This window comes from Octodon degus, unplaced genomic scaffold, assembly GCF_000260255.1.
Source record: "Octodon degus isolate 3935 unplaced genomic scaffold, OctDeg1.0 scaffold00050, whole genome shotgun sequence".
Taxonomy (NCBI): domain Eukaryota; kingdom Metazoa; phylum Chordata; class Mammalia; order Rodentia; family Octodontidae; genus Octodon; species Octodon degus.
In genome coordinates, this window is record NW_004524626.1 from 13434780 (window position 1) to 13455057 (window position 20278).

The window sequence follows — 20278 nt, forward strand, 5'->3', positions numbered from 1 at the left end:
TTAATGAGTAGAGGGATTTGTTCTAATAGTGTTTGCAAATAGGATATCTTGTCTGCATCTTGTACAGCAAATAATCAGTAGGACGAGAGTATGCAATGTGTTAATTATTGGGACTGCCTTACGAATTTGTTTTGAAAGTGCCTCATTGCTATTTGTCTCTTAATAAAACTATGGAAAGAAAGAAGAAAAAAATAGCAATGCCTGAATAAAATATTGGTTAGTGAGATTTAGCAATTGACCAACAGTTTTAACAAATGGGTTTGTATTTTAAGGCAACGATTAAGACTATATAACTAAAGAGATAGTAAATTGGAATCTCGCATTTAAATTAATTTCCCTACATTCCATCTGGTCACCTTCCCTTGGTCCAATTTATTCTCATATTGCAAAAGATTTTTCTTTTATCAATTGAAATTCATTAGAAATATTTGTCTTGAAGGACAAATCACTTGTGATCCAAGTTTTTGATAGATGTATAAAAGGAACCAGGCAAAAGAAAAAGTGCAAACAGCTATTTATAAGGTAAAGTAACTCTGTAGATACTTTGGAAAGACTCAAATATGAGCAGGAGCAATTATTTCAAGAGATCTATTTTATATCATGAATAGTATAGTTTATAAAAATGGACGTGTACTTGAGATACATGGAAAGACAACACATAAGAGGGGAGGTATGTTTATACAGGTCACATCTGATAAGTGCCAAATATCCAGAACACACAAAGAAAACTTATAGATGAGAAGTAAAAGTGCACAATGCACTACTTAAACATGAACAAAGACACTTCACAGGCCTTTTCTCCACAGACTCTACAAACTGCCAATAAATACCAGAATAGGTGTTTTATGAATCCTGAGGAAATTAAAGTCTGCTGGTTGCCTTTTGCAAAAGATCTGCCATTTATTTCCTAGTATCTAATTTTTATTTTCTTCTTATTTATACTTGAAATTTTTGTATAAGAGAAAGGGTGAAGTATTTAAGCTTGTGTACTTGATTTATTTTACAGTATCATAGTCTCTGTTTTTTCCTTTCAAATGACTGTTTCTTTCTTTATAGGAAGTTATAGGGTCAGTAAGGAGGGAGAGAAGTTTTAAAGAATAAAGAAAGAATGAAAACATTATGCACATGCACCAGATTCCCACTGGGAATATAATCATTGTGAACTGAAAATATGTTCTAGTGGAAAGTAAAACTTGTAAACACAAAGTAAACGCAGAAACACAATGAAATATTGCTTCACATCCAGTAGGGACCATGGTTTTATTAAAATTAAAAATAAGTATTTACAAGGATATAAAATATGAATAATTTTACATTTTTGGAAATATTAGATATTTTGATTCCTATTACAGAAAGAATATGAAATATAAGTCATTTGCCAGTTCAGTATAAAAATTTCAACATGCGATAATTTTATGAACTTTTAAGTACATGTCTAGATATATCAGCATATAATTAAAGCAAGTGCAGTTATTTGCAACTTAACAACCAGAATATGGTTAGAAACATTGTTAAGGTTATTTGTTCATTGTGTTTTCAATATACAGCATACACACACAAACTGATGAGGGCATCAGTGGGTGTTATAATGTTATGGGAAAACCCATCTATCTATTTATTTATTTATTTATTTATTTATTTAATTTTTTGCGGTAATGGGGATTGTACTCAAGACTCCACACTTACCAGGCAAATGCTTATTCTACTGAGCTATCACCCCAGGCCAGAAAACCCATCTAAAATAATTGTAATTGATTCAAACATCATTATGTAGAAGAAGACTACTAAAACTAAGTGTGTATGCATATTCACAGTAGAAGATTTCAAAAACAGTGGATGGTGAGCATTAACCAAATGTTCATCAACACATGGATGGAAGAACCGTGTCTGTACACACATACAGTGGGATACTATTATCCCATAAAAGGTAATTGCCTGTTAACATTAGCCAATAAAAAAGCTATAATGCAAAAGAGAAAGAAAGAAAGAAAACAGAAAAGGTAAAGGAAGAGGAAGAAAGAAAAACAAAAAAGAAATAAGGATCAAAGCAAGAATTACACAAAATATGATATTTCAGGGTTACCCTAGGCGTTGTCTTACTATGATGTAAATGAACAAAGTGACTTTAAATGGAAGAAGTCCAGTCTTTGTTCTCATGAAAGTGAGATAGCAAAGGTAAGAATGTGGGCTGATTATCAAGTTCCAGACAACCATATACCCCATTCTCGGTTTCTTCTATTCAGAAATTGAATGAATGTGAGGAATTCGTTCAAAGAAATCGCTCATTAAATTTGTTCCTCTCACGACCACAGGCAACCACATCTGTTCTTTGTTCATCTTACTTTAATTTTCTTATTCTATATCCTCATTTCAGTTGCATAATGCAATGAAAAGGATATAAGATTTTTTATGTTATTGCATGTTTAGATGTTTGTTGTTGACTAATATGTTGTACAAATACAACTCAATTTTTACTATACTGTCTTTAAAATAAATTTTAAAAATGGGTAAAGCAAAGAAAAAAGAGAAATAACAAAATTTAAGGTTTCTTGAAAGCAAGCGGTAATATTCAATCATATGTTAACTCATACATAACTATATCTATTAATCTTAGTAATAGATTTGATAACAATACATAGTATATCAACCATTGTAAATTAGCTATACTTGTTATGAAAATCTGTAACACATGTATGCTTATATGTTATTCTGTTTTCGTCTTTGTTTTTGCTGTTTTACCTTTGTTTTTACTCCTGAAAATAAAGTTTAAAAAAATCAAAAGTAAAAAAAAAAAAATAATAAAGAAATCTCTCCAGTATGAAGTCAGTCAAATTCAGAAGTATAGTTCAGTTTGGGAAAAAATTTTCTGTGATCGTTTTCATTCCATTTTTTCTCACAATACACAAAAATAAAAGCGGATTACAATACACACTAGTATTTAGGTAAAACTTTTGATAGAAGAATTTCAGCAATAGATATCAGTACCTGACATGTTGGAAATGTCAGGAATGTCTATAAGAAAACTTGCAAATTTATGAAGTATGCATAAAGAAGAGAATTTTCAAAGAAAGCTTCTGAGTGTGTTGTGGAGAATGAAAAATTGGAATAATGTAAAATGCAATGTCGTAGGCTCTTGGAATATACAAGAATGTAAGGATGTCATTTAGGAAAAAAAAAGATCCAGGATTAGCACATTCACAGCATTTGCTCAGAGTTCACAATATCCCTTTAATTCTAGATCAGCAGCCATTAATGACAAGAGGCTGCTCTGTCAAGGAGTCTTCTCAGGGCCCCCTTCATATCCTTGTTCTTCAGGCTGTAGATGTAGGGGTTCAGCATGGGGGTCACCACAGTGTACATCACAGAGGCAACAGAGCTGCCAGGGGAAGAATGGGTCCCGGCAGAACTGAGGAAAACCCCAAGTCCTGTTCCATAGAACAAGGAGACCACACAGAGGTGAGACCCACATGTGGAAAATGCTTTAAATTTGCTTTCTGTGGAGGACATCTTCATTAAGGAGGATACAATCTGAGAGTATGAGAAGAGGATCCCAGTGATGGGACACACTCCCAGCAGAGCAGTTGAAAAATACAGCAGGATAATGTTGACATTAGCAATGGCATTTGACTTGGCCACCTTGAGAATCTGAGCTAGTTCACAAAAGAAATGAGGGATTTCAGTGTTTATGGAAAAAGTCAGCTGCTTGATTAGTAGAATATGAAGCAGGGAGACCAGGAACATGATGAGCCATGATATCAGAACTAAGCAAACACAGACATTGGGGTTCATGATGGTCACATATTTCAAGGGATGGCAGATGGCCACAAAGCGGTCATATGCCATTATGGACAGCAGTAAATTATCCATTCCCCCAAAAACCAAAAATAGATATATCTGTGCAAGGCACTCTGTGTACAAAATACCTTTGTTGTGTGTGTAAATATTCAGCAGCATCTTCGGTACTGTTGTAGAGGCAAAGCAGAGGTCAACAAACGAGAGGTTGGAGAGAAAGAAGTACATGGGAGTATGGAGCTGGGGGTCATAGATGACAGCCAGGATGATGAACAGATTCCCAAGCACTGTGACCAGATACATGGAGAGGAATAGCCCAAAGAGGATGGGCTGCAGTTCTGGATCCTGTGAGAGTCCCAGGAGAATGAACTGTGATTCTCCTGTGTAGTTTTCAGTTTCCATATCATGTGAATCTGCTGTGACAGAAGAAAAAGTAATTTTGAAAGCACAGCCAGATATTATTGCAGTTATTTCCCATTTTATAATTTCACTAATGAAAACACTGCTCCCCTTTTATTGGTGTGTACCTGTAATAGCATTTCAGTCAATCAAAGGGTAGCTCATCTCTCTTTCAGACACTTGTGATGATCCATCACTCATCTAATTTTGCAATGTTCTCTCCTTACATCACCCAAATCCTCATTTTAACTCAATAAGGGTTAGATTTGATACTACCTTTCTAAAATGTATATTTAGGATACCTTTATTTTATGTATATTTAGTTGATAATCTCTATAGTGCTGTATGTAACATGGCTTTTTAACACAAGGAATGTTGCTTCTATCACCTGGAACTTCATACAGATTTGAAAGTTAACTCTGATTGCCCCCTTTATAGCATTATGTATTGGTATCTCATCTCACTCCATAGCTCGGTCTTGTAGTGATCATTCTACTTCAGCCTCCCCAGCCCTGAGATTATAGGCATATGCCACCATGCCCAGTCTTGGTGGCCAGCTTGACACATTTAGGACGAGGCTGGCGAGGTACTCAATAGGAATGATCAAACCAGGGTCCTTGAGCCTACATAGGCAGGTACTTACAGCAGAGCGTTATCTCTGTGGCACTGCATGCCTTTTGTTTTGTTATAAAAATGTACTTATTGCTGTTAATTTTTCTAAGGTTTAAAAAATTCTTCCTGTGTAGTAACTGTCTCAGTAAATAATAGCTGCTATTATTACTGAATTTTAATATTAATTTTGAAAAAGTAAGTTTCCCATTGTAAAATTGGGTTTTTGAGTCAGAATTCTTGGCACTGGATGTTAGTGAAACATATCTGTGACCTTGAAAAAGTTATTGAAACTCTCTTACCTGCCAGTAGGCCACCACTACAGCAGGAGGGTACATACTCACTATGTGGCAGGGTTGAAGGAAAATTACATGTGATGGTCTAATTTACTTTTTCACTCCTAGGATATAATCGGCTTTTCATAAATGTGAACTTCCTTTCTTATCATTTCAGTAAAAAAGTGTTTGACACATGTAACTTAGCAATACTCTCTTCAATTCTGGTTGCCATCCAAGGTGGGACTCAGATCAATACGAACATCGCAGGCTGATTGTCTCTTTTGGCTTCCGTGCACCATTTCTGGTTAAGGAAGTTCTGGATGGCACCTTCCTTCAGAACATTCTTACCCAGGAGGACACATAATAAAAAAGAACAGACTAATCCTAGGCCACAAGCTTGCTTAACATAAAAGCATTCATTAACAGAATTAAACTGAGAAAAGAAAGTCAATGAATATATATATATATATTTGAACTAGGGATTGAATTCAGGACCCTGCACTTTCCAGGCAAGCGTTTATTCTACTGAGCTATCTCCCTAGCCCTTGAATATAAGTTCTAACTAAAATCCCAATTGAAAAATGCATTTGAGAAAATTTAAAAAGCATATATGTGTGGAGGATCATGAGCAGAGATTGTAAAAGTAAAATGCCAACTTCATTTCCATACCTGATCAAACATGGTTGTTTTGAAACAATAAGCAAAAAATTCTTATATTAAAACTGGAGTAATTTTAATGGAAGTAGAAAAGGCTCCCAGAAAGTCAAATTTTCTGGTAAAAATGAGATGGGATTACAAAATAAAATCGTGGCCAAATTTGGAATAAAGTACACAATATCTTGTACATAATAGATATTTGATGAAGTAGTTAATGAACATGTAATTGGATGAAGAAAATGTTACAGAAGTCAGTCCTAAAAAAGTAATGTTTATGTTTATTCTCAATGTAGTCTATTGATAATACTTTAAGAATGGAATTAGAAGTTTATTTAGTTAATTCCAACTTCATTGCACTGATACCCTGAAAAGAAACTTTATTTGCAGTTAAATACTATAAGAAGGCTGTATGTTAGGTGTGCATCACAAATTTATTGATCTGAATCAAATGGTCATGGCTTGAAAAAAAAAAGAAGATATGGAGAAGCGTTAGGACCTTACCAGACTGATAACTAATTTTGAAGGCATGTTCTTGGCTCCAAAGTGGGAATAAAGTAAACCAAAGCATAGCTGCAAGTAAGACTCAATGGAAAATAAAATCCCTCAAAACCCAAGGAGCTCGTTTCTGTTTTGGAATGAAGTATGGGATTTCCGCATTCTCAGGTCTTTTCTCTGCACCTACCTACTCTCACACAGCGCTCTGTCTGAAGGTTACCTCGGGCACTTTCTTTTCTCCATGGGTGCTTCTCAGGAGGCCCAGCTGATAAAGCCAGAGAAATACAGCTAAAGGGAAACAGGATATGTTTCTGGTTCCTAGTGTCTCACCTTATGAATCCTTAACGATCCTAATTAAAGAAATTGTGCCATTATCTATCTATTCTCCAAACAGTTTAGATCCCTGGGGTACAACAAATATAGAAGAATGGAAAATTTTCTATCTATTTTGAGTCTATGTAGGTAACAAGAAGAAAGATAAATTTATTTCCTCCAGGGAATTAATCTGTTTCTTTAATTTCATTTGAAAGGCATATGATTTTCTATAAGCTGTGTTCAAATTATTCAAGGAGCCAACCACAGGAAAAACATGCTAGATACACTCTTTAGAAGATGCTTTGGAGATTTTTTGGGTCATTTGGTGCTCATAATGCTATGAAGGGCTGGTGAGATGGCTCAGTGGTCTAAAGCACCTACTTAGAACAAGCTTAGCCAAGCACAAGGACCGTGGTTCAATCCCCCAGCACCACATGCCAGCCAGCCCCGCCCCCTCGTGGGCTGTGATGGACACACACACACACACACACACACACACACAAATAAATAAATAAATAAAAATTAAAAAAACAATGCTATGAAAGGGAAATCTTTTTTCACTTCTCAAATGTATTTGTCTTTGTTAGACAAAATGGTATGAGCTTACCATGTACAACCTGATGTTTAGAAGAATTATTCTTGGGGGCTGGAGAGATAGATCAGTAGATAGGAGCTTGCCTGGCAAGCATAGTGTCCTGAGTTCAATTCCTGGTACCACACAAAAAAGTAGTATTCCCAGTGAAATGATTAAATTTGGAAAATTAACATATACATCACCTCATGTAGTTTTCATTTTTGTGAGTAGAACACTTGATGCAATAGAGCATCATTAAATATATTTATTATGTTTAAAAATTTGTGTTTTGAATTTATTCCTCATATCTAACTGGAAATTTCTATACTTGACCTAACATGTTGCTAGCACTGCTAATATCTGTTACTAATCATCATACTTTATTTCACTTATTGATCATATAGATCATTAAATGTTTATCTTTCTGCAGCTATATTTCACTTAACACATTTTTTTGGCAGAACCTGGGATTGAACTCAGGCCTTTGCATTTGCCAGGGAAGTGCTTATTCTACTGAGCCATCTCCCTGGCCCCTTTAACACATTTTCTTCCAATTCACCCATGTTGATGTAAATTCTCTCTCTCTCTCTCTCTCTCTCTCTCTCTCTCTCTCTCTCTCTCTCTCTCTCTCTCTCTCTCTCTCTCTCTCTCTATATATATACATATTTTTATGTTCTTTTGCATTCCTTCATTATTAAGATTGTTGATACATATTTTATGTAATTTAAAATTTTTAAAGACTTTCTAAAAATTATTAGTGTTTGTCATACACATTATACACATGAATATATTCATCATGAGGAACTTGTTCACCCACACGGACTCTTGATCATTGTACTTCCACTTCCTCTTCCTCCCTCATTCTTGGCTTTTGCCATCTCCATCTTCATTCTCATTTCTATGTTTATTTATCTATTTCCTAACATCTTTTATTTTGCTCTTTAAACTATTTATACTTACATAGATTTTTCATAGCCTCAGTCATGCTAGTTCTTGTCTATAATTATTCTAAAGTTCAGCAAACATGATGGTTTTCCTTCTTTCTTTCTCAGTGGGTCCTTTGTTGCTATACAGGAACAGTATTGAGTTTTTGGTATTGGTTTTTATATCTTTCCACTTTGTTGCATTTGTTCATTAATTATAAGACTCTTTTGGCTAGTCAGATAGCTTAGCTGGTTAAAGCACCTGCTTAGGCAGATGCAGGGGGCAGGGTTTAGATCCATGGCATGCCCTGCTGGCCCCACCCCCGGTGCACTCTGAGATGGTGATTGAGACTGGGTGTGGTGATGCATGCCTGTAATCCCAGCATTGGCAGGCTGAAAACATGAAGATCACTACAAGTCCGATCTGTGTAGTGAAACCCTGTAGAAACTGTAGACCCTGTACTAAATACATTAAAAAATTATATGACTCTTCCAGTGGAGGTTTTTTTCTTCAGTGTAAAGCATCATGTCAAGGTGAATAAGAATAGTTTGACTGCATCCATTTCTATCAATGCCCTTTTCATTTATCTTGGCTGATTGTTCTGGCTCATTTTTGACTACTCTATTCAACAGGATTAGTGTGAGTTAAACATTTTTTCTTGTTCCTAACTTCAGCGTATCCCCTCATTTAATATGATTGAAGGGAATGTTTCATAAATGGCTTTTATCAGTTTAAATTAAGGTCTTAATTTATTTTCAGGGTTATTATGAAAAATACACCTTTATCTTTGCAAAGGATTTGTAGAAATCTACTGAGAGAATCATGTGATTTTTAATTTGCTCCTGTTTATATAATGTATTATGCTTATTGACTTAATTGTGTTGAACCACAGTTGCATCCCTGGATGATCCCAACATAGTCATGAAAAGGAAAAATTGTAGAAGAGAAATTGCTGTTATCAAAACAATATTCTTTGGAAACTGCCTAGATTTGTAACTGCCCCTTGGCATTATAATTACTTTCTTGACCTCTGTAGCCAGCAAAATACTACCAAACATATAGGGTGCCTGTTTTTTTCCATTTTAGCAAGCTTCTTGAACTGATGATCATTAATCTACCTTTGGAACTGATGACTTCATCTTGGTAGTTAATCAGAGAACTGCCAGGCCATTGTGTGTCTTGCTTTTGTTCCTCATGCTTTTGCATCATATAAAGTCCCTTGACTATCAGAGATTGGGACCTGATATTCTGGGAATGATCCTTTTCAGTGCCAGTTGATGTAATTAAATCTACCACCAGATCCAGGTTGTTGTTTTGGAGTTTTTGTTCACCAAGGCAGCCGTGGAACATGACCCTTTTAATATTTAAGTCTATTCTGTTTACAAGTATACATCCCAAACTTTTTAACTATGTACATTAAGGAAACCAACTTGTAGTTTACTGTTTCATTAGGTGCTTGACCAAGCTTGGTGTCAGAATGCTTGCTTTCAGGAATGAGCTCCTTAATGATCTTTCCCTTTAGTTTCATGAGAAATTTTGAGCATTATTGACATTCGATATTTCCTGATGTTCTCTCTCTCTCTCTCTCTCTCTCTCTCTCTCTCTCTATATATATATATATATATATATATATATATATATATATATATTCTAGATGAAAGGAGAAGGAGAAAAGCATAAAAGAACACTCCCAAAAAGACACAAAAAAGAATACCCTCTTGGTTTAACAATGCACCTAGGGCTGGTGAGATGGCTTAGTGGTCTAAAGCACCCACTTAGAACAAGCTAAGCTAAACAAAGCACAGGGACCTCGGTTCAATACCCCAGGACCACATGCCAGACAGCCCCGCCCACTGGTGGGCTGAGCTGGCCACACACACTCTAAATAAATAAATAAATAAATAAATAAATTTTTTAAAAAGCACCTAGCTCTGATATCTGTGCAGCCACAATTTTGTTCATTGAGTTGAGTTTCTGTGTGATCAGGTGAATGTTTTTGTCTCTTTCCCATGATTGGACACCTTCAGTGGTTTGTGGTAATGAACGGACAGAGAATGATCAAGCATCTTGACCTCTATTGTTTTTTGTGAGGGCTGCTCTAGTCCTTTTCCTCTTTCCTCTATGGAAATATCTGCAGCTGCTTCTTTCTGGTAACTCCATACTACTCTGGGAGAACTGCAGAGGATCATTTCCTTAAATCCTACTGCTTCTCTCTGTCACTCTTCTCCATCCAAGTTCTGTTGATGCCCATCTTAGATTCTCCATCCAGCCCAAGAATTTGGGTTTGCAAGGAGGAAACAAATGGAAGATAGTTAAAATGAGTATGAAGTTTCACTTTGTATGGATAAAAAGAAATTGAAGGAGAGGTTTATGATGGTTTCAGAACAGTGGAAACATTATCAATACCATTACATTTGTACTTAAAATTATTAAAATGATAAATTAACCCCAACAAAGTTTTCCTTGCTTGAGCGTTTCCCTGTTCATGATTCTGAAAATCAAACAAGCCAGGGATCTGCTCCAGACCCAGACCAGGCCCAACATGTGTGTGAGACCTTCTGCTCCACTGCACCAGGCCTGGCCTGGATGTGAGACCACCTGCACAGTTTCAGGAACCTCCTCTATCAGACAGGCTTGGTGGGAAACTCTGAGGATGAAGACTGTGGAGAGAGACCAGGGTCCAGAACCACTTGGCTAATCCAGGAACAGAACACCTTGAAAGAGGGGCAAAGCAGATTCACTTCTATGGGCTGCAGCAGGAAAAAGAAGAGCACAGCAACCAGACAAAAGCCAGGCACATCTGGAAGAGTTCAAACTTGGGATATCCAGAACCGGTAAGCTGAGACACTTTGCTGAAGCCAGATCTATGAGAGTGTCCTCATTCTTTCTTTCTTGATCTACAGAGTTGGCAACAGGTAACTGGGTGAACAAGTCTGCCTGGAAAACCTCAGGTACATTAAGGGGAAGTGATCAGAAAGAACATAGGGGAACTGGCTTCAATGCAAATTCTCAATTTAATATCTGCTTAGCTACACAGACATAATTTTTGCTCTTGCTGTCTAAAATATAAACCATTAAAGTGATTTAATATAAAAAAATAAAATATAAACCGATTAGTTACAAAAGTTTATCAATTGATCAATATCACCACCTATTATTAATGTTCCCAATTGTAGTTCTGTGAATACAAAACTATAACTGCCTTAAGCATATAATCTCTCTCTGTTAAGAATTTTAGTAGATGCTAAAGTTAAAACTGCACCAAAGCTCTACACCAAAGGTCAGAGGACAGTGCTATAGAAAATGACAGAGGGAAGGAGAAAAATGCAGGCCCAGGCCTTGAGCCCACTCAGAACAAATACAGGAGACATTATCATAGAAGAAATTGGGAATCACGCAGCCAATGTCTGAATTAATAGCGTCTAAAGTAATGAAAGAACAGCAGAAAAGTATAGAATTCACATCAGAAAAAATCTCTGAAGTAATAAAACAAATGATAACTATAATGAAAGAATTACTGAGTGCTTTTAAAGAAGACACTAATAAAAAATAGAAGAGAATAGAAAAATGAATGAATCCTTGAAACAGCAATTTGGAAAAGAAGTTGAATGCAAGAAGCAGATTCAAAGAGATATACAGGAAATTAGAATCTCAAACAATAGCTAGTATAACTGTTGGAAAGAAAATGAAGATAGAATTTCAGATCTTGAAAACACAATTGTGGATAGTGAAAAGTTAAGAAAAGCTATCTTAAAAGCAACTAGGATGCAGGATAAAATAATTCAACATCTGCAAGACGATGTGAAGAAGAATAACATGAGAATAATAGGTATCAATGAGAAAATAGGAGTCAATCCAATTAAAACTACACCCAGACATATAATAGTCAAGATCCCCAAAATCCGGCACAACAATAATATACTAAAAGCCACTAGAAAAAAGCAACAGATCATATTTACAGGGAAACCCATCAAAATAATGGCAGATTTCTCTTCACAAACCACCAAGTCAAGAAGAGGATGGAGCAGAGTACTTCAAATCCTCCATGAAAACAAACTGTAGCCCAGACAGCTATATCCTGCAAAACTCTTTCAAGTTTGCTGGAGAAGTGAAATACTTCCCTGACAAAGAACAACTAAGCAATTTCATTGACAAAGCCAATCCTACACAGATTACTAAAAGATGTTCTAGAGAGGGAACAGAATGACCACAATTCCGAGAATGAGAGCAGAAAGAACATACCAAATAGGGCAAACAATTAAACACAGGCAAAAGGGGTAAACAACAAAAGGTAAATAAGATGGCAATAATAAGCCAATACATCTCAATTATAACCATAAATATAAATGGACTCAAGTCACCAATTAAAAGAAATAGACTGGCACAGTTGATTGTGAAGTAAAATCCAATTATATGCTATTAACAAGAAACACACTTAAGCCATAAAGAAATTCATAGACTGAAAATCAAAGCATAGAACAAAATACTATATGCCCTAGCACCTTAGAAAAAAACAGTGGCAGAATCCATTTCACAGACAGGCTTAAATTAAAACAAGAATGATCAAATGAAATAAAGAAGTCCACTACATGCTTGTTAGGGGAAAAATTCAAGAGGAAGAGGTAACACTCATAAATATGTACACACCAAACACAGGCACACCCAACTATGTAAGACAAATCTTAATGAACATGAAAAATTTAATATGCAATACCACATCTTTAACAGGAGAACTTAACACTCCCTTATCCCAATACTATAGATCAAGCAGAAAAAAATTAGGAAAGAAGAAGCACAACTGAACCAGAGCTAGGAACAAATGGACTTAGTAGAAATATATGGAGTGTTACACCCAACCACATCTGAATACACATTTTTTCAGCTGCACATAGGACATTTTCTATAATAGATCATATATTAATCTATATGTCATGTTTAAGGATATCCATGAAAACAGAAATTATCCACAGCATATTATCTGAGCTTGGTGCAGTGAAACTGGAAGTAAATTATAAAAGGAACCACAAAAACTCAATAAATGCATTGGAATTAAAGAACACTCATCTCAGCAACCAATTGGTTACAGATGAAAATAAACAAGACATTAAACAGTATCTACAATTCAATGAAAATTCAAGCATACATGTCAGAATCTATGGGATGCCATGAAAGCATTTCTTAGAAGGAAATTTATAGCTGTGAACTCACACATTAGGAAAACACAACAGGAACAAATAAATACCTTAATGCTGAAACGCAAACATCTAGACAAGAAATAGCACAATAAACTCAAAGTCCAAAGACGGGAGGAAATTATAAATATTAAAACAGAAATTCATGCAACTGAGATGAAGAAAACAATACAAAGAATTAACAAATCAAAAAGCTGGTTCTTTGAAAGATTAAATAAAATTGATAAACCCCTAGCTAACCTTCTCAAAAGGAGGAAAGAGAAAGTCAAATTAAAGCAATAAGGAATGAAAAAGGTGAAATTAACACAGACTCAGTGGATATTCAGAACATCATCAAAAGCTACATTGAGAATCTTCACTCTCACAGATTTGAAGACACAGGAGAAATGAACATATTCCTAAAAAGGGTAATTTGTAAAAATTAGCAAAACTGAATCAAGAAGATATAAGAACTCTAAATACCCCAATAACAACCAATGAAATACAAAATGTATTAAAAAAAAAAAACCTACCGACAAAGAAAAGTTCAGGTCCTGATGGATTCACAGCTGAATTCTACCAGAAATTTACAGAAGATATAATCCCAATAGTCCTCAAACTCTTGAATGAAATTGAAAAGGAGACAATTGTCCCAAAATCATTCCTGGAAGCAAGTATTATACTGATACCAAAAACCAGGGAAAGACGCAACTAAAAAAAAAACTATGGGCCTATCTCCATCATGAAAATACATACAAAATCATCAATAAAATCCTAGGAAATAGAATACAGCAGGTCATCATGAAGATTATATATTATGACCAGGTAGGATTTATCCCAGAGATGCAAGGATGGTTCAATATGTGCAAATCTATAAATGTAATACACTATATCAATACAGCCAAATCCCAAAACCACTTGATCATCTAAATTGATGCAGAAATGGCTTTTGACAAAGTCGAACACTCATTCATGTTCAAAGCCCGACAGAAAATTGGAATAGATGGCCTCCACTTGAATGTGATGAAAGCCATCTATGACCACCCAATGGCTAACATAATTGTAAATGAGGAAAAACTGAAATCTTTTACTCTTACATCAGGTACAAGACAAGGATGTCCCCCATTATCACTCCTATTCAGTAGGTTTCTGGAACCATTATCTATAGCTATTAGACAAGAGAGAAAAATAAAATGAATAAGAATAGGTAAAGAAGTTATACTGTCATTATATGCAGATGACATGATACTGTATTTGCAAGGCCCCAAAAACTGCACCAAGAAGATACTAGAAGTAATACGCAAATTCAGTAGCATAGCAGGTTATAAAGTCAATACCCAAAAGTCAATAGCTTTCTTTGATACAGATAACAAACACACTGGAAGGGAAATTACAGAAAAAATATCTTTTACAATAGCACCACGGAAAATGAAATACTTAGGAAGGAATGTAACAAAAGGCATAAATGATCTATACAATCAAAATTGCAGTACTCTGAAAAACGTGATCATAGGGGATTTCAGAAAATGGAAAGATATTCCATGCTCCTGGATAGGAAGAACCAACATCGTGAAGATGGCCATACTCCTAAAAATGCTGCATAGATTTAATGCAATCCCTATCAAACTACCACCAACATACCTCACAGAGCTAGAGAAATCATTCCTAAAATTTATTTGGAACCAGAAAAGACCTAGACTAAAAAAGGCAATCCTGGGCAATAAAGACAAGGCAGGAGTCATTACAATTCCTGACTTGCAAATATACTACAAAGCTATTGTGATAAAATCATCATGGTATTTGCAAAAAAAAAAAATAGACGTGAGGATCAATAGAATAGATTAGAAGATGCACAAGCAACAATAAACACAGTCAGCCACGTTATCTTCAACAAAGGGCCCAAACATGCTGGCTGAAGGAAAGATAGTCTCTTTTACAAATGGTGCTACAAAAACTGGCTTTCTAGAAACTGAAAACTAAAACTTGACTCAGGTGTATCATCATGCATTGAACGAATATTAAAATGGTTTAAAGATCTCAAGACTAAAACAGAAACACTAAATCTAATGGAAAAGGAATTAGGAGGATATCTTGAAGACAAAGAGGGAAACAGTTCATGAACAAAAATCAAACTTCACATGAATTACTTGACAGAATTAACAACTAGGACCTTCATTTATTAAGTTGTTTTTGCAAGTCAAAAGAATTTATCAATAGAGTGAAAAGGAAACCCACAAATTCAGAAAAAAATAATAAGCATTTAGACAGTTGTCTTCTATCTGCAATTCATAATGAACTAAAAAACATTAGGACTCCAAAGTGTAAAGACCCTGTCCAGAAATGGACATCCAAGATGTACACACACTTCTCAGAGGAAGAAATACTAGACACTAATAAGTACATGAAAAAATGCTCCATATCAATAACCATCTGTGAAATGTAAACGAAAATAACACTGAGATACAATCTCACCCTAGAAAGAATAGCTATCATAAAGAAATCAAATAACAACAAATGTTGGAGAGGCTGTGGGGAAAAAGAAACCCTTCTTCACTGCTGGAACAAATGTAGACTTCTGCAATCAATGTGGAGACTCCTTTAAAAAGTAGGACTGCAAAGCCCATTCAAACTAGCTATCCCCCTACTGGGAATTTTCCCCAGAGGACTGAAAACATCATATCACAGTGATATATGTGCGCCTATGTTCATAGCAGCACAACTTGTGATGGCCAATCTTGGAAACAACTAAAAAGCCCGACACCTGAGGAATGCATGAAAAACGTGTTGTGTGTTTATACAATGGAGTACTACACAGGTATAAATATTAATATACTCGAAGCGTTCATGTATAAGTGGATGCAACTTGAAGATATACTTATAAGTGAAATAAATCAGACCCATATGTGTAAATATTGTATAGTGTCAATAGTGTAAGAACTCAAAAGAAGAAATAAAAATTCAAAGGTATAACACAGTTAAAGGCAAAGTGAGAACTTAAGGATTAAACAACAGAGAGCAAGTAGAAAAGGTAGGAAACATGACAGAGGTAAAAAAATATATTTATATAAACAAGGTGCTTAAGGCAATGGTCCTAAGACTCTCCATCAGGTTTTTAAAGCTAGCAGTTAATTGGTAGAATTCTCACCCTGACTAACTATATATGTTGATAACAGTGAACTAAGCAACTACACTGAGGATAGCAATGTGTAATATTAAAACCATACTTCGAATACTATCATTCTTGTCTTCTAAATGTGTACTGCTTCCAATTGTATATCAATTATTGCCATAGTCTCTCTCCAGGACGCATGTGTTTCAAAAGAAAAAAGGTAATAAAAGAAAACAAGAGACAAAAAATCATGTCATAGGATTGTCCTCCTACAATGTTGTATATGGTTATATTTCTAAATTTCTGTATAAAAATGTTTTACACAGAAATTTTTCTCATTCTGTAGGTATTTTTCTCATTTCTATAGGTATTCTATAGGTATTTTTTCTCATTCTATAGGTATTTTAATTTTTTCTCATTCTATAGGTATTTTAATTTTTTCTCATCCTATAGGTAAAGTTTAGAATGTCAATGATCGTTGGGATATACCTATTCCATTTTATTTCTAAGACATTTGATATTCAGACAGATAGTAATGTTAAGCTCAACTGCCTCTGTTATGGGTAATAATATAATTTGTTTTAATTTATTGAAAAAGAAATAGCCATGAGACCGTTTCAAAACAGGTTATTAGGACAGTTACAATAATTAATACATTGCATATTGTTATCTTCGAAGTAGTTCTTCATGGTTCAAGATGCAGACATAATATCTTGTCTAAACACTATTAGTACAAATCTTTCTTATTGAGCTAAGAGAAAGCTCAATAAGCTGTATATCTATCCTAACAATTTTGTATATGGAGATATATACATATATATTTTTTTTATCAGTACAAAATGGCCCTTCATTTATATCTCCCTTTTTTCTTTAGTTTTATCAGAGATAGGTATTCCATTACCATTTACATATTGTAGGCTCATCAATTCAGCAAAATATTCTAATATAGTCCAGTAGTCCATAATCGTAGTGGGTTATCTGTAGGACTGGCAATGTCAGAAATTGTTAACTTGAGCCTTTTACAGTTCAGCATATTAATATGGCTTTACTTTTTATACCTTATGTTTATACTTTTCTGCTGTTATACTTTTCTGTGATTAAGACCAAGATAAAGCAAGATCTATAGAACAAAAAATGTTACTTTTGTATCTGACAAGGTTAGTCATATCCCCTCAGATGTGAAACCCTGAAACCCTGTAGAACAGTTTGTAGACCTTTTGACAGTGTCAGCCATGTGAATGAGTCATGACCATTGCTTGACCAATTTGCTTTCTGTGAAAGCCTGAGAGAATTTTTTCTCTCCAGGCTACTCTCCTTAAGCACATTCTACATCATTGATCACTTTCCTCTGTGGCCCCATAATCTCCTTGATCAGAAAATTTGGGACACCACTGAGTTACAGGATGTTACAGTACAGGTTCTCTTACATCCTGAGTCCTCACTGACATCGAAGATCTAGGGCCAAAATGTTGGCTTTCCTTGCAGCCCTTCTATTTCTCTAATTTTTTGGTCGGCAACCTTATTTTGTTAACCCTCCAGAAAAGAAGCATCATGATATTATTACCCCATATCATAGGCATTTGAGCTTAACATCACTTTGAATATCAAATGCTTTAGACATTACATGGAACAGGTATTTCCCATCAATCACTGATATGCTATACTTTAATTTCTTATTGAATGTGAAAGCAAAATAAAAAATAAAACATAGAAATAAACAATTAAACATATTTACACAGAAATTTAGAAATCTAGCCATATACAACATTGTAGTAGGACAGTCCTATGACATTTTTTCTTGTCTCTTGTTTTCTTTTATTACCTTTATTTTGAAGCAAACATTTGCTTGAGAGGGTGTATAGTAGTAATTGAAAGGACTTTAGAAGTGTATGCATTTAGAAGACTGGAATGACAGGCATTCCAAGCATGGCCCTAGTGTTACATATTGCTATCCTCAGTGCAGTTGTTTAGTTCACAGGTATCTGCATATACAGTTAGTCAGTGTGGTAATCCTAACAATTATCTGCTAATTTCAAAAACGTGATGGAGGCTCTTAGGATCTTTACCTTAACCATCTTGTGTATATAAATGTATGGTTTTGCCTCTGCCATGTTTCCCAGCTTTTCTGCTTGCCATTTTTTAGTAGAGGGTTATCAGTAGAAGTGTCAATTGTCAGAAGTTTTTGACTTGAGCCTTTTACAGCTCAGAATATTAATATGGCTTTACTTTTTGTACCTCATGTTTATACTTCTCTGTTGGATGGGTAAGACCAAGTTAAAAGCAAAACCTATATAACTAAAAATGTGACTTTTATATCTGACAAGGTCTGTCAAATCCCCTCAGGATTTACCCTGAAACCATGTATAGCAGCTTGCAGATCTTTTGCCAGTGTCATCCATCTGGATGAATCAAGGCCATTGCTTGACGAATTCACTTCCAATTTTTATCACAATAGCTGTGTAGTAAAATTTCAAGTCCAGGATTGTAATGTCACCTGCTTTGCTTTTGTTGCTCAAATTGGTTTTGCTATTCTAGGTCTCTTCAGGTTCTTAATGAATTTTAAGATTATTTTCTCTACTTATGTGAGTTATCTTAATAGTACTTTCATTGAGTTTGTATTAAATCTACATAAATTTTTTGCCATATAGTGAGATTTTTGATGTTGGTTCTTCCTACCCACTAGCAGGGGATACTTTTCCATTTTCTGATACCCTCTTTGATATCTTTTCACTGTATTTCTCAATGCAGAAATCTTTTAGATTATATGAGGTGGATTCCTAAGTACCACATTTTTGGTGCTTTTGTGAAAAGTGTGGTTTCCATACTTTATCTCTAAGTTTGTTTTTCTGTAAACAAAAATGCTTTTGAATTTTGAGTGTTGACTTTTATTCAGCTGTGTGACTGAATATTGTTGTTGAACCTAGAAAACTTTTGGTGAAATATGTGAGATCTATATCTTCTGCACATAATGATAACTTTTTCCTTTCCTATATTTCATCATTTTTGTTTCTTTTTCCTGTCTAATTCCTCTGGCTAATATTCCCAGAACTATATTAAATAGGAGAGGTGATGGTGGGTATCCTTGTCTTGTTCTTGATTTTATATTAAAAGCTTTTAGTTTTGAACATTTTGTAAGATGCCGGCAGGTTTTTCATCAAAGATAGTTTCTATCAGATTGAGAAAAAGACCATCTATTCTAATTTTCTGTTTTTTGTTATAAACAGGTATTGCATATTGCAAAATGATTTTTCTGTATCTGTTGAGATTATCATATGGGTTTTTTTGTTTCTGTTGATATGATGTGTTACATTTACTGATTTTCATATAATGAATCTTAGTTGCATTTTTTTTGCCAGTATCTTACTGAGAATTGTTACATCTGTTTTCATTATAGAAATTGGCCTACAAGGTTTTTTATGTTACATTCTTCTTTTGTTTTGGTATCACTGTAATATTTGCTGGCAGAAATTACAATAGGAGTATTTTTCTCTTTTCAATTTCATTAAAGATTTTGACAACTAGAGGCATTATATCCTCTCTAAATTTTTTACAGAGGAGTAGGAATTTCTGCCGACTTCCGGGAACCCACAGACCCAGTCCTAGCCCAGGTCCGGGGAGTGTGTGGAGAGCTTCCTGCTATCCTGTGCTGGCGGGACCAGTCCCAGCCCAGGCGCAGCGTGGGCCGGACCCTCTCCCGCTCCCTCAGGCCGCCTCCTACCCCTCATGCCGAGTAAGAATTTCTGCCAACTTCCGGAAACCCGCAGACCCAGTCCTAGCCCAGGTCTGGTGAGTGTGTGGAGAGCTTCCTGCTACCCTGCGCGGGCGGGACCAGTCCCAGCCCAGGCGCAGCATAGGCAGGACCCTCTCCCACCCCCTTGGGCAGCCTCCCCACGACTCCACCTTACCTGCCCCACCCTTCCCACCGAGTAGGAATTTCTTCCAAGTTCCAGGAACC

At 35.4% G+C, this 20278-nt stretch overlaps 1 protein-coding gene and 1 pseudogene across 1 annotated transcript in view; both read right to left on the minus strand.

Annotated features, from left to right (window-relative positions):
- LOC101570405 overlaps positions 1-4194 on the minus strand; it is a 41554-nt pseudogene extending 37360 nt beyond the window's left edge.
- Positions 1-20278, minus strand: part of LOC101563650 (zinc finger protein 699) — a 959136-nt gene that overhangs the window by 589513 nt on the left and 349345 nt on the right. The gene's annotated exons all lie outside the window — the stretch shown is intronic.